Below are 12,472 nucleotides of genomic sequence, written 5' to 3'. Positions count from 1 at the left end.
GAGAAATAAGACAGTTCAAAGACCTGATTAAAGTGTTAAAGCAACAGAGACGGAGCTGACATTGCTGGTGCAATCGGGGAGGGAGAGAGAGAAGTGGGAGGTAAGAGGGCCCGGATGGTGGAGGACTCTGCAGGCCTTGGAGGAGACTGGCTTTTACTCCAAGTGGAATGGAGAACCCTTGTGCAGGTTAAACAGAGGAATGACACCCTCTAATCATCCTTTGGAAAGACCACTCTGGCGGCTATGTTCTATGGCTACTGCAATATCCCGAGGTGGGAGATGATGAGAGCTTGGACCAGGGTGGTGGAAGTGGATGCAGAAAAGTGATGAGATTCTGCATGTATTTTACAAGCAGAATGTGATTGATAGGATGTGGGCAGTGAAAGAGATGACACCAAGGCATTTGGTCTGAGAAACTGAAAAGATAGATTTGCCATTACCTAACAGGGGGAGAAGGTGAATAGGGTAGTTTTCTTTTTTCATTTTTTTAGATTTTTGACATTATTTTTTATTCATAACTTTTATTTTTTTAGAGCAGTTTTAGGTTCACAACAAAACTGATCATTTTATTTTCAGGGAGGGGTGAGTTGAGTTCAGTTTAGAGCCTGTTAAGTTTCAGTGTCTAGCAGACAACCAAGTGTATACATCGAGTAAGCAGTTAGATATACATCTGCAGTTTAGGGCAGGGCTGTGGGGTGGAAATAATAAATTTCAAAGTTGTCAGTAGGTAGATGGTATTTAAAGCCGTGAGACTAGAAGAACATACCAAGGACGTGTGTCAGTTACCCACGTGATGCCTCTCGGCTCCAAATGCGCCCTTTAAACGGTTCTCCTGTGCCCGCTGACACGTTGTTAAACTCTTATCAGTAGAAGGTATTGATGGGACATTGCAGGGGAAAGAGTTTTCTGTCCTGGGTCTGGTTGCAGGGGAAAGAGTTTTCTGCCCTGGGTTTGGTGGTTCACCCACCAGGATCTAGGAGAGGGCCCTTTTCTTTGGTCCACTGCTCAGCTTGCACTGTTTTACCAGTGCTAGGTGCCCACAGGGTGTAGCTCTCTCCAGCATTTGGCCACCACCCTCAGTGCTTTCTTAAGCCCTTAACTCAGGCTTAGCAGCTTGGCTGGGAACCCCAGACCGTGTAGACATGCACTCAGCCAAGATCGCTGCTCCCTCACCCTCTCCTCAGGCCCCACCCTCCAAGCATGCCAAGAGGCCTTAATAAACCAGCCATTTGACTTTCATGCCACACAGCATTCTAGCCATCTGGGCCAAGCCATGCACAGAAGTTCACTACGGCTCTCTAGCCCCTGGTTCCAGCAGTGCCTGTGGTGGGGCGCCAAGCCCCTCTGCACACCCAATTCCTTCTGTACAACCAGCACCCTCTGTACAACCAACCCCTCTGTACAGCCAGCCCCTCTGTACAAACAACCCCTCTGTATAGCCAATGCCTTCTGCACAACCAACCCCTCTGTACAGCCAGCACCCTCTGTACAACTAGCTTCTCTGTACAACCAACCCCTCTGTACAACCAATTCCCTCTGTTAACCCACTGAATCCTCTGCTCACCTACATCCTGGGGTTTGCTCCTCATTGCCTTTCCAGCATGGACACCGTCCATTCCAAAAGTCCTTGTACCTGCAGCCGCACAACTCCCTCCACACACCTGCTATCAGCCTTGGCTTGCCTGCATCCCAGAGGTTGTTCCTGCTTGCCAGGTGATGGTAGTTCAGGAGATTCTTCTCCTTCCAGTGGACTGCACCTGCACCTTCTTCGATTGTCCTTCTAGCACTCTTCCTCAACCCTAAGGTGCCCATTAGGATTCCCTTGCAATCTTCACAACTTTCCCCAAATAGCTTAATGATTCCTTATTTTATTTTATTTTATTTTTTTAATTTAATTTAATTTTTTTTTTTTTTTTGTGGTATGCGGGCCTCCCTCTGCTGCGGCCTCTCCCGTTGCGGAGCACAGGCTCCGGACACGCAGGCCCAGCGGCCATGGCTCACGGGCCCAGCCGCTCCGCGGCACGTGGGATCCTCCCAGACCGGGGCGCGAACCCGGTTCCCCTGCATCGGCAGGCAGACGCGCAACCACTGCGCCACCAGGGAAGCCCATGGTTCCTTATTTTAAACTTCCCCTGTTTAAATTACTGTGTGGTATCTGTCACCTGATTGGACCTGGACTGATACCAGAGTTGAGAGTAAAGAGAGAAGAGGTTTAAGGATTTGAGCTCTGAGTCATCTCACCATTAAGAGGTTGGGAAGAGGATCTAGGAAATGAGAGTGTAAGCAAGTGGCCAGGGAAGGAGAAAAGCCAAAAGAATATGGCATTGCATCATGGAAGGCAAGTAAAGAACATGTTTATAAAGGAAGAAATCATGTGGTATATATACAATAGAATACTACTCAGCCATAAAAAAGAAGGAAATTTTGCCATTTGCAAAAAAATGGATGGACTTGGAGGGTATTATGCTACGTGAAACAAGTCAGACAGAGAAACATAAATACTGTATGATATCACTTATATGTGGAAGCTAAAAAATAAAACAAACTAGTGAGTATAAGAAAAAAGAAGCAGACACTATATAGAGAACAAACTAGTGGTTACCAGTGGAGAGAGGGAAGGGTGAAAGGGCTTTATAGGGGTAGAGGATTAAGAGGTACAAACTATTCGTTATAAAATAAGCTACAAGGATATATTGTACAACATGGGGAATATAACCAATATTTTATAATAACTATAATGGAGTATAACCTTTAAAATTGTGAATCACTATATTGTACACCTGTAACATACATAATATTGTACAGCAAATATAATTCAATACAAAAAGTCTAGAAAAAGGGAAGTAATCAACAATGTTAAAAACAGCTGGTTATTCATGTGTGAGGAGAATTGAGGATAAAACACAGGATGTAGCAACATGCAGACCATCGGTAACCTTCACAAAAAGCAGAAAACAGAATATAGAGTTCATCTACCAACCTCCTACCCAAAGCATCCTTGACAGATCTTTCACCCATACAGAACCTCCCAAGTTTTCTTGGAATATCATTTATTAAGTCATTGTATTTATGAACTTTAGGGCTTTATAGTATTTAAAAAATAATTAGAAGCATCAGTTACTGTAAGCATAGAAAGCATAGAATATTGAGACGTCTTCCCATACTTCTCCTTATGTATTAATTAATTTTTTTTTTTTTTTTTTTTTTTTTTTTTTTTTTTTTTGCGGTACGCGGGCCTCTCACTGTTGTGGCCTCTCCCGTTGCGGAGCACAGGCTCTGGACGTGCAGGCTCAGCGGCCATGTCTCACGGGCCCAGCCGCTCCACAGCATGTGGGATCTTCCCGGACCGGGGCACGAACCCGTGTCCCCTGCATCGGCAGGCGGACTCTCAACCATTGCGCCACCAGGGAAACCCTAAGTTAATTAATATTTATTGAGCACATATTGTGTGGCAGGTATTGGTCTAGGAACTGAGATATGGCATTGAAATAGGGAAGCAAAGTGTTCTCCATTATGGAGCTTACATTTGATGGGAGAAACAGATAATAAACTAGTAAACAAATACCTAAACTATGTTTCCAGAACCATATATGCAGTGGAAAAAAAATAGAGTGACAGGAATAGTAGGGAGTTACATTTGAATTATATTAGTGGTTAGAAAATTTCTCTCCAAAGAAATAGCATTTGAGCTAAGACCTAAAATGTATTTTAGGTGGAGTGTGTGACAAATAAAAAGGATCGGAGAGAAGAAGCTTTACGGATTCAAGGGACAAGAGGAGAGCAAATAACTGAAGCACAGTGTGAAATCTGGGAGAGAAGTAGAAGATAATGTAAAAAACATAGGCAAGGCAAGGGGACTTCCAGTTTTAGCCATGATGGAGTAACAGTGATGAGATTTACACTCTAGCCCTGAATTCAGAGCTGTGATCCCTGAGAAAAGGGGAAAAAACCAAGGTAATCCCTACAATTGCACTAGGTTCTTATGGGGAGACAGTTTCCAGGCTGACATGTGGGGAGGGATCAACCCACTCAGCCTAGCAGCTTTTCTAAGTTGAAGAATCCAAGACCAGAGTTTAGGGAGGTAAAAGACTGGCTACAATTTGTGGGTTGTAGTCCAAAGAGGAGACAACTGCACCAAGAGAGAACCCTGGACACCGGCAGACGTGTCCTCTCAAGTCTTTGGCTGAGTACTGAGCTGAGCATTCATGAGAGGAAATACCCACGGCCAAGGAAAGATCCACCAGAAAGGACGAGGCAGAACAGTCCTGAAGCCCATGCAGGACTGGGAATAATCTGTGCCCCCATCAGCCAAGTGGAAAAGTCTCACAAAACACAGGGCACTGGGTAAAATCCTCTGAAGGGTATCAATGTAGTAGTGAAGCAAAATTAGCTGTAGACAAAGACCTACACCAACAAACATCAAAAGCAAACCTCAAAAGAATCCAACTGGATCCGAGTATCGGTACGCGGGCCTCTCACTGTTGTGGCCTCTCCCGTTGCGGAGCACAGGCTCTGGACGCGCAGGCTCAGCGGCCATGGCTCACGGGCCTAGCTGCTCCACAGCATGTGGGATCTTCCCGGACCGGGGCACGAACCCGTGTCCCCTGCATCGGCAGGCGGACTCTCAACCACTGCGCCACCAGGGAAGCCCAGTCCAAGTGTCTTAACTGTGAACCAGTATTTAAAGGAATACAACAAAATCCTGCAGTCAACAAGTAAAATTCACAGTATCAGACATCCAATAAAAAGATTACGAGACATGCAAGGAGTGGAATATGATCTATAAGTGGTAGAAAAATAAAAGAAACAGACCCACAATGCAGAGATGATGTAACTAGGAGACAAGGACTTTAAAACAGCTATAATAAATGCACCCCACATATTCAACAGTGAGAGAAAAACAAGATTGTAAAAGAGGAGAGAAGTGGAAGATGTAAAAAAGATTCCAATGAAACTTTTAGAGATGAAAAATACAACGTTTGAAATAAAGAACATACTGGATGCGATTAAAGCAGATTAGACACTAACTTGAAGACAGCAATAGAAACTATCCAAAAAGAAACACAGAGAAACTAAAAACAAAAGAACAACAAAAAATATAGCATCAACAACCTGTGGGACAATATTACGTGGCCTAACATATGTGTAATTGAAATCCCAGTGGGAGAGGAAGGGGAGAGGGAAAAATATTTGACCAAATAATGGACAAAATTTCCAATAATTCCATGAAGATTACAAATCAATGGTTGGAAAACTATGACTCATGGACCAACTATGCCTGGTGCCTACTTTTGTAAATAAAGTTTTGTTGGAACAGAGCTATGCTCATTTATGTGTCATTTATGTATTATGGCTGTCTTTAAGTAGTTGTGATGGAAAGTATGGGGTTCAAAGCCTAAAATATTTACTATCTAGCCCTTTACAGAAAAAAAAAATTGCCAGGGGATTGGCGGGGGGAGATTAACTGTAAAATACCAGGAGGGAATTTTGAGGGTGATGGTATTGTTCTACATAATGAGTGTGGTGGTCACTACATGACTGTATATATTTGTCAAAACTCACTGAACTGGACCCTTAAAACTGGTAAATTTTATTGTATGTAAATTGTACTTCAATAAATCTAATTTTAAAAATATGATAGGTTAGAAATAGTTCAACATCTTCGTAGACCTTGAGAAGTTTGGCTTGCACTTTAAACATAATCAGTGGAAAGCCAGTGGAGATTTTTAATCAGAGGAGGGACAGTTTGATTGAAAAGTTTTAAATAAATTGTTACTTTAGCAACACAGTGGTGACTGAGAGACAGGAGCCTGATTTAAAGGGTTTTGCAGCATGGGCATACCTCATTTTACTGCACTTCACAGATATTGCAGTTTTTACAGATTGAAGTTTTGTGGCAACCCTGAGTTGTCAGAAGATAGTTAGCATTTTTAGCAATGAAGTCTTTTTTAATGAAGGTATGTGCATTGGGTTTTTTTAGACATAATACTATTGCACACTTATAGACTATGTTATCGTGTAAACACAATTTTTATATGCACTGGGAAACTAAAAAATTAATGTGACTTGCTTATTGCAGTAGGCTAGAACCAAACCTGAAATATCTCCAAGGTGCGCCTGTAATCTCCTTAAGAGATCATGGTAACTTTTGAACAAGGATGATGAAAGTAAAGATTGAAAATGAGATGGATTGGGGATTTGTTTTTTGAGGTAGAACCAACAATCCTGCTGATTGAATGTGGAAGCTGAAGCTGGACCCAAACAGGACTTCAGGGTTTGGGCAGAGAGGTGGGTAGAGGTGCTCTTTACTGGGATGGGAAAGATGGGGAGGAAGGCAAAGCCCAGAATGCAAAAAACAACTCTTGTTTGACTCATCATGCATATTCCAGATAAACTGAACCATAATGTTTTACATACACAATCTTTTTATGATTACAGTTGAATTCAGGACTTACTTACTTGGCAATAAGAAGAAGTTCACTTTCACCATGGTGTAATGTTTTTAATGAGAAACAAGCATTTGACAATTGTATAAACTATAAAGATGCTTTTCTTAGATCTAGTTTATCATTGTAAACTCTTGCTTAATTCCTCCTCCTAGAAGATAATTAAAATTATGTTGAAGCAAAATTAAAATCTCAGTGAGGAGGCACTTTGAATGGTAATTCCACTCATTACAAAAATAATCAGTAACGGGAGTAAATAAAATAATTATACTGTCTTAATTCTCAGCAAGTCACTTCCCTTTTCACACCTTCATTTCCCTATTTCCCAAAATGCCTTATTCCTCCAAATAGTCTGATAAACTTTACCATTCACATGTTCATTTTCTAGCATACTATGAAGTGTGCTAAACTGTATTTGGAAAAATAATTGACCCAAACCTGTGCTTTTTACTTTCAGTCATAAAAAGAATTTTCTGATGAGCTAAATACATAATATATATCTTATTAATTATCATGATTTTGACTTTACTTTGTGAGGATCAATACCAGCCAATTAAATTCTTCATGTTCAGAGGCATCTCCCCTTTGTATTTTCACTCTTTGAAAATGAATTCTGCCTTTCTATCCAGCCTTCTCCCAGCTCCCCTCTCCACAAAAAATGTCCACCTCTTTACCTGTTTTTTTCAGGCGGTGGTCACACATACACGCGAAGCAAAGTGGGACTGAGAATATTAGTTCCAAGTCTGCTGGTGTCTGGAAGTAGCAGCCACCTGATGTAAGGGCCCCTGACGGACTGAGTGTGTGGGGTTCACCCAGACTGGCTCTGACTTGAATCCTTTGGTTCCTTTTCTGAGTCAGATGCATCCCTTCCTCCTGTGAGTTTCCAGTTTTGCTCCTATCTGATTTAATTCTCCCAACACAGTTTCCTTCCAGACCTGAACTCTGACTTGCTACTACTCTCCTTTCTTCTACCTGTTTCGCTTGAGGTTATGGACATTTCCCTGATCTCCAGTGAAGCTGATGCTTCTCGAGGGAGAGCGCTCCTTTACAGAGTGTGCCGACACACGGGATATGTCCAGCCTCTCCAGACAGAAACAAAATGGGGATTTGACCCCAGTGTAAAGGGCACAATTGCAAACATAGTCTCCTGGCCTCCAGTGCATGGGAACTGTCTCATTTAACTCATCCACTAATTAGCATTTTCCTTCGAAAATTCTGATTTACACACTGTCACGGACATTTGCATTTTTCTTAATTTTAATCTAAGTCCAACCATTAAAAATCCACTCCTTTTGGTTAGATGTGTGTTGTTTCCCAAGACTCCTGGATAACCGCTAGTCCTCCCCAAGTAGACTTTCAATTTTCCTGGAGCCCCCGGATCGACTGGACGTATTTTCATACACACACACAAGTCCTTTTGTTATTGTTGTTGTTGTTGTTGTTTTTTTCGTACATGTCAATCCCAATCTCCCAGTCTATCCCTCCCCACCACCCTTCCCCCGTGGTAACCATAAATTCATACTCTTAAGTCTGTGAGTCTGTTTCTGTTTTGTGAATAAGTTCATTTGTATCATTTTTTTAGATTCCACATATAAGCAATATCATATGATATTTGTCTTTGTCTGACTTATATACCACATCTTTATACATTCATCTGGTGAAGGACATTTAGGTTGTTTCATGTCTTGGCTATTGTAAACAGTGCTGCATTTAGCATTGGGGTGCATGTATACTTTTGAACCAAGTTTTTCTCTGGATATATGCCCAGGAGTGGATTGCTGGGTCGTATGGTAGTTCTATTTTTAGTTTTTTAGGGAACCTCTATAATGTTCTCCATAGTGGCTGTATCAATTTACATTCCCACCAACAGTGCAAGAGGGTTCCCTTTTCTCCACACCCTCTCCAGCATTTATTGTTTGTAGATTTTTCAATGATGGCCATTCTGACTAGTGTGAGGTGATATTTTATTATAGTTTTGATTTGCATTTCTGTTGTTTGTTTTCTTAATTTCAAATCAGTTTGTTCCAGAATGAATACTACTACTAAGTGGATTCTCTTTCCCTGAATGTATGTTTCCTATTGCTGTTGTAATAAATTACCACAAACATAATGGCCTAAATTTATTATCTTACAGTTCTGGAAGTCAGACGTCCAAAATCAGTCTCATGGGTCTAAAGTCAAAGTAACAGCTGGGTTGGAGGCTCTAGGGGAGGATCCATTTCTTCGCCTTTGCTAGCTCCCTGAGGCTGCTACATTCCTGGGCTCCTGGCCTCTTCTTCCATCTTCAAAGCTAGCAGCGTAGCATCTTCTCTCCTTCTCCCCCACTGCTTCTGTCGCCACATCACCTTCTCTCTGACCCTGACCCCCCTGCTTCCCTCTTATGAGGACACTGTAATCACATCGGGCCCATCCTGATGACCCAGGATAATCTTCCCTCTCAAGAGTTTTAACTTAATCACATCCACAGGGTCCCTTTTGCCCTATAAGGTAACATATTCACAGGTCTCAGGGATTCGGGTGTGGACATCTGGGGAGAAAGGGAGCATTATTCAGCCTGCCAGACCAAGTAAACTAATTATTTTCTCTTTTTCTTCAAAATAAAAATTATAATTAGTTAAATTAGCCATAGGTCAAGATTTATTTTCGTTATGGATAGAAGCCCAAGGAGTTTAATGACCTCTACACAGTCGTGTGATGAGAATCGACTGGCACAAAATCAAGGCACATCAATCTGAGATCAGCCGGTGGATCGCCTTCAATTTTTTGTCACATTGACCAGTTTCTTTTCTTCTGTTACTTCATAACATAGAACATTATTCCTAAATTATTAACAGGCCATCCTTTAATCTGGCTGTACAATTTGTTTGAAGAAGGCTGTGTAAAAGCGTTTTGCCAGTAGAAAACTCATGTGAAGTTGAGGGCCAAGAATATAATTTGACATCTTAATTCTTTTCATGCTGGTGGCAGCGTATTTGACAATTTATCATCCTTGGGTTTGAAATACCAAAAGTAATTGGAAGAGTGGGTACAGAATGAGGTTGATTTAGCTAGTAGCTATCAAGAATCCACTACAGGGACTTCCCTGGTGGTCCAGTGGTTAAGACTCCACGCTTCCACTGCAGGGGGTGCGGCTTCGATCCCTGGTCAGGGAACTAAAGATCCTGCATGCCCTGCTTCGCGACAAAAAAAATAAAATAAAATAAGATGGTTAATGAAAACAAATCCACTATATGCAAGGCACTTAACCGACCACCTTAAAGAACATGCCTTCCAAATGGAGAGGCAAGACCATCACGTGAATACTCGGCAATGTGGCACACACGTGCTATTGAGGAAAGAACCATCCCGTCCAGAAAGACTCCACATTGCCCCTCATACCCTCAATATTTCACTGGAACCTGCTTTCACTTGGGAAATTATGAGGAGTAGGAAGTGGACGGGAAGGTATAGTTTGTTTTTTTTTTAATTAATAGACTAATTTTTAGAGCAGTTTTAGGTTTACAGAATATTTAGCAGAAAGTACGGAGAGTTCTCACATACTCCATCTCTCTCCTGCTTACAGTTCCCCTACATCTTGAGTTACTGTGGTACATATGAACCAATGGGGACAAACTGTTATTAACTAAATGTCCTTCACTCTTTGTGCCATACAGTTCTATGGGTTTTGACAAATGCCTAATGTCATGTATCCACCATTACAGTATCATACAGAATAGTTTCATTCTGTATTTATTCATTCATTCATTCATAAATCCCTTGTTTTCCACTTTTTCATTCCTTCCTGCCTCCTCTCAGACCTCTGACAGATACTGATCATTTTAGTCTCCATATGGGTCTGCCTTTTCCAAAACATCACATAGTTGGAATCATATAGCCTGTAGTCTTTTCAGACTGGCCTTATTCACTTGGTAATAAGTATTTAAGGTTCCTCCTTGTCTTTTTGTGGCTTGATAACTCATTTCTTTCATCACAGAATAATATTCCATTGTAGGCACGTAGTACAGTTTATCTATTAAAGGACATCGTGGTTGTTTCCAACTTTTTCTGATTATGGATAAAACTGCCATAAATATGCGTGTGCAGATTTGTGTGGACATAGTTTTCAGCTCCTCTGGGTAAATGCCAAGAGTTCTGGATCACAGGTGATGACCATGATTAGCTTTGTAATAATCTGTCAAACCGTCTTCCAAAGTGTACCATTTTGCGTTCCCATCAAAAAGGAATGGGAGTTCTTGTTGCTCCACATCCTCACTGGTATTTGCTCTTGTCAGTTTTTGGATTTTAGCAATTCTAATAGGTGTGCAGTGGCACCTCATTGTTATTAAATTTGCACTTGCCTAATGACATATGATGTTGAGCATCTTTTCATATGCTTATCTGCCATCTGTGTATTTTCTTTATTGAGGAGTCTGTTCAGATATTGCCCATTTAAAAAATGGGTTGTTTTCTTAGTGTTGAGTTTTAAGAGTTATTTATATATTTTGGCTATAAGTTCTTTATCAGATATGTGTTTTGCAACCCCTTTCTCCTAGTCTGTGGCTTGTTTTTTCATTATTTTAGTCATGTGTTTTGCAGAGATGAAGTTGGTTTTTTTCTGTCTTTTAATTTTTTCTTTTTTTATTGAAGTATAGTTGATATACAATATTATATGTTACAGGTGTACAGTAGAGGGATTCACAATTTTTAAAGGTTATATTCTATTTATAGTTACTATATTATAAAATATTGGCTATACTCCCTGTGTTGTAAAATATATCCTTGTAGGCTTATTTTATACATAATATTGGGTTGGCCAAAAAGTTTGTTCGGTTAGTGAACACATTGTTCAATAAAATTTTTGGTGAAAATTAAAAATGTGCCTTTTATTTCTACTTAAAACTGAATGAACTTTTTGGCCAGCCCAATAGTTCATACCTCTTAATCCCCTGCCCCTATATTACCCCTCCCCTCTCCCTTTCGGTGAAAATTAAAAATGTGTCTTTTATTTCTACTTAAAATGGAATGAACTTTTTGGCCAGCCCAACAGTTCGTACCTCTTAATCCCCTGCCCCTATATTACCCCTCCCCTCTCCCTTTCTTTACTGTTAACCACTAATTTGTTCTCTATATCTGTGAGTCTTTTTCTTTTTTGTTATATTCATTAGTTTGTTGTATTTTTTAGATTCTACATATAAGTGATATCACACAGTAGTTGTCTTTCTCTGTCAGACTTATTTCACTTAGCATAATGCCCTCCAAGTCCATCCATGTTGCTGCAAATGGCAAAATTTCCTTCTTTTTTATGGTTGAGTAATATTCCATTGTGTTTGTGTGTGTGTGTGTGTACATATATATATACATATACATAAATATACCACATCTTCTTTAACCATTCATCAGCAGAGCAGAAATTTAAAATCTTAATGCAGTCCAACTCATCAGTTTTTGTTTGAATTTTTCATTTACAAATTCATCAGTGAACCCAAGGTTATATAGATTTTCTCCTTTGGTGTCTTCTAAAAGTATTATAGTTTTGTATTTTATATTTAGGTATATGACCCATTTGAGCTAATTTGTATGAAAGGTGCAAGGTCCGTGTCTAGATTCACTTTTTTTTTACACATGATGTCCGGCTCCAGCACTATTTGTTTAAAAGACTATCTTTTTTCCATTGAATTGCCTTTGCTCCTTTGTCAAAAATTAGTTGAGTATATTTGTGTGAGTCTATTTATGGGCTCTCTTTCTGTTCTATTGATCTCTTTGTCTATTCTTTCACCAATATCATGCTGACTAAATTATTGTAGCTTTTTAGTAAGTCTTGAAGTCAGGTAATGTCAGGCCTCTAACTAGAATGTATAGTTTTTAATATAGCCCTGACATGCTTCCATGAAATATGTTTTTTTTAGATGAAGTTCTTTCCTGAAAATTTAAAATTTTTTTCTATATTTGTGAATACCATCCTGTTACATTTCATTACAGCTCCAAATCGTAGGGGATTTTCTTTCCAAACTCATTCACATGCAGAACAATTTGATTGGTATCGACGG

This window comes from Physeter macrocephalus, chromosome 2 (assembly GCF_002837175.3).
Source record: "Physeter macrocephalus isolate SW-GA chromosome 2, ASM283717v5, whole genome shotgun sequence".
Lineage (NCBI taxonomy): Eukaryota > Metazoa > Chordata > Mammalia > Artiodactyla > Physeteridae > Physeter > Physeter macrocephalus.
This window is presented reverse-complemented; position numbering follows the sequence as displayed.